We start from the raw sequence: 4,047 nt of genomic DNA on the forward strand, positions 1-4,047 counted from the left end.
TCTTTTTCAACATTCCTCTGGCTACTCGGGGTCTTTTCTGGTTCCATAGAAATTTTAAGATAATTTGTTCCATTTCTTTGAAAACACTGATGGTGTTTTGATAGGGATTGCATTAAATGTGTAGATTGCTTTAGGTAGCATAGACATGTTCACAATATTTGTTCTTCCAATCCATAAGCATGGAACCTTTTTCCATTTCTTTGTGTCTTCCTCAATTTCTTTCATCAGTACTTTATAGTTTTGAGTACAGATTCTTTGCCTCTTTGGTTAGGTTTATTCCTAGGTATCTTATGGTTTTGGATGCAATTGTAAATGGGATCGACTCCTTAATTTCTCTTTCTTCTGTCTTGCTGTTGGTGTATAGAAGTGCAACTGATTTCTGTGCATTGGTTTTATATCCTAACACTTTACTGAATTCCTGTACAAGTTCTAGGAGATTTTGAGTGGACTCTCTTGGGTTTTCCACATAAAGTATCATATCATCTGCAAAAAGTGAGAATTTGACTTCTTCTTTGCCGATTTGGATGCCTTTAATTTCTTTTTGTTGTCTGATTGCCGAGGCTAGGACTTCTAGTACTTTGTTGAATAACAGTGGTGATAGTGGACATCTGTGCTGTGTTCCTGACCTTAGCTGGAAAGCTTTCAGTTTTTCTCCATTGAGAATGATATTTGCGGTGGGTTTTTCATAGATGGCTTTGATATTGAGGTATGTACCCTCTATCCCTACACTTTGAAGAGTTGATCAAGAAAGGATGCTGTACTTTGTCAAATGTTTTTTCAGCAAATATTGAGAGTATCGTATGGTTCTTGTTCTTTCTTTTATTAATGTATTGTATCACATTGATATGCAGATGTTGAACCAACCTTGCAGCCCTGGAATAAATCCCACTTGGTTGTGGTGAATAATCCTTTCAGTGTACTGTTGGATCCTATTGGCTAGTATTTTGGTGAGAATTTTTGCATCTATGTTCATCAAGTATCCTTGGTTTGTAATTCTCCTTTTTGATGGGGTCTTTGTCTGGTTTTGGGATCAAGGTAATGCTGGCCTCATAAAATGAGTTTGGAAGTTTTCCTTTCATTTCTATTTTTTTGGAACAGTTTCAGGAGAATAGGTATTAATTCTTTAAATGTTTGGTAGAATTCCCCTGGGAAGCTCTCTGGCCATGGGCTCTTGTTTGTTGGGAGATTTTTGATGACTACTTCAATCTCCTTCCTGGTTATGGGTTTGTTTAGGTTTTCTATCATTCTGGTTCAGTTTTGGTTGTTTATATGTCTCTAGGAATGGATCCATTTCTTCCAGATTGTCAAATCGACTGGTATATAGTTGCTTATAATATGTTCTTATAATTGTTTGTATTTCTTTGGTGTTGGTTGTGATCACTCTTCTTTCATTCATGATTTTATTCATTTGAGTCCTTTCTCTTTTCTTTTTGGTAAGTCTGGCCAGGGGTTAATCAATCTTATTAATTCTTTCAAAGAAATAGCTCTTAGTTCCATTAATTTGTTCTACTGTTCTTTTGGTTTCTATTTCATTGATTTCTGCTCTGATCTTTATTATTTCTCTTCTCCTGCTGGGGTTAAGCTTTAGTTGTTGTTCTTCCTCCAGCTTCTTTAGGTGTAGGGTTAGGTTGTGTACTTGAGACCTTTCTTGTTTCTTGAGAAAGGCTAGCATTGCTATATACTTTCCTCTTAGAACCACCTTTGCTGTGTCCCAAAGATTTTAACACTTGTGTTTGCATTTTCATTTGTTTCCATGAGTTTTTAAAATTCTTCTTTAATTTCCTGGTTGACCTATTTATTCTTTAGTAGGGTGCTCTTTAGCTTCCATATATGTGAGTTCTTTCCAACTCTCCTCTTGTGGTTGAGTTCTAGTTTCAAAGCCCTATGGTCTGAAAATATGCAGGAAATGAACCCAGTCTTTTGGTACTAATTGAGACCTGATTTGTGACCCAGAATGTGATCTGTTCTGGAGAATGTTCCATGTGCACTGAAGTAGAATGTGTATTCTGTTGCTTTGGGATGGAATGTTCTGAATAAATCTGTGATATCTATCTGGTCCAGTATGTCATTTAAAGCCTTTATTTCTTTGTAGATCTTTGGCTTAGATGATCTGTCCATTTCAGTGTGTGTGGGGGGGATGTTAAATTCCCCTACTATTATTGTATTATTGTCAATGTGTTTCTTTGATTTTGTTATTAATTGGTTTATATAATTGGCTGCTCCCATGTTAGGGACATAGATACTTAAAATTGTTAGATCTTCTTGTTGGACAGACCCTTTAAGTATGATATAGTGTCCTTACTCATCTCTTATTATGGTCTTTGGCTTAAAATTTAATTTATCTGATGTATGGATTGCCATGCCAGCTTTCTTTTGATGTTCATTAGTATGGTAAATTTGTTTTCCACCCCCTCACTTTAAATCTGGAAGTGCCTGTGGTCTAAAATGAGTTTCTTGCAGACAGCATATCAGTGGGTCTTTTTTTTTTTTTTTTTTTTTAAATCCATTCTGATACTCTGTGTCTTTTGATTGGGGGAAATTAGCCCATTTACATTCAGGGTAACTATTGGAAGATATGACTTTAGTGCCATTGTATTGTCTATAAGATGACTGTTACTGTATATTGTTTCCTTCCTTTCTGGCCTGTTACTTTTAGGCTCTCTCTTTGCTAAGAGCTCCCCTTTTGATATTTCCTGTAGAGTTGGTTTGGGGTTTGCAAATTCTTTTAGTTTCTATTTGTCCTGGAAGCTTTTCATCTCTGCTTCTATTTTCAGTGACAGCCTAGCTGGATATAGTATTCTTGGCTGCATATTTTTCTCATTTAGTGCTCTGAATTTATCATGCCAGTTCTTTCTGACCTGCCAGGTCTCTGTGGATAGGTCTGCTGCCAATCTAATATTTCTCCCATTGTATGTTACAGACTTCTTGTCCCAAGCTTCTTTCAGGATTTTCTCTTTGTCACTGAAACTTGTAAGTTTTACTATTAGATGACAGGGTGTGGACCTATTTTTATTGATTTTGAGGGGGATTCTCTGTGTATCATGGCTTTTGATGCTTGTTCACTTCACCAAATTTGCTCCACTATAATTTGCTCCAATATATGTTCTGTCCCTCTCTTTCTTTTTCTTCTGGGATCCCAATTATTCTAATACTGTTTCATGTTATAGTATCACTTACCTCTCGAATTCTCCCCTTACAGTCCAATAGTTGTTTATCTCTTTCTCAGCTCCTTTATTCTACATCATTTTGTCTTCTACATCACTAATACTTTTTTTCTGCCTCATTTATGCTAGCAGTAAGGGCCTCTATTTTTTATTGCTCCTCATTAATAGCTTTATTAATTTCAACTTGGTTAGATTTTAGTTCTTTTATTTCTCCAGAAAGGGATTTTATTTCTTCAGAAAGGGATTAGCTAGTATCTTACATGCTTTTTTTGAGCCCAGCTAGCACCTTGATAATCATCATTCTTTTTTCTTTTAAAGATTTTATTTATTTATTTTACAGAGATCACAAGTAGGCAGAGAGGCAGACAGAGAGGATAATCGTCATTCTGAACTCTAGTTTTGACGTCTTACTAATATCTGTATTGATTAGGTCCCTAGCCATTGGTACTGCCTCTTGTTCTTTTTTTTTTTTTTTTTTTTGAGGTGAGTTTTTCCACCTTGTCATTTTATCCATGTAAGAATAGGTGAATAAGAGAACAAAACACTAAAAGGGTATCAACAACCCCAGAAAAATATACACTAACCAAATCAGAAGAGACTAGAAACCAGGAGGATAAGAAATCCCTGATAAGATAGAAGATAAGAAAAGAAGGGAAAAAAAAAAAGAAAAAAAGTACTTTAGATAGATTGATAGATATTAGATATAGATATCTAATTAGATATAGATCTCTCTCTCTCTCTCTCTCTCTCTATATATATATATATATATTTGGCTCTGTTCTACTCACCAGTCTAATATAATACATATAATATATTATATAATAAAAATAATATAATATATGTATTATATTAGACTGGTGAGTAGAACAGAGCCAAATATATA

Source organism: Lontra canadensis, unplaced genomic scaffold, assembly GCF_010015895.1.
Source record: "Lontra canadensis isolate GAN:19392208 unplaced genomic scaffold, GSC_riverotter_1.0 scaffold5, whole genome shotgun sequence".
Taxonomy (NCBI): domain Eukaryota; kingdom Metazoa; phylum Chordata; class Mammalia; order Carnivora; family Mustelidae; genus Lontra; species Lontra canadensis.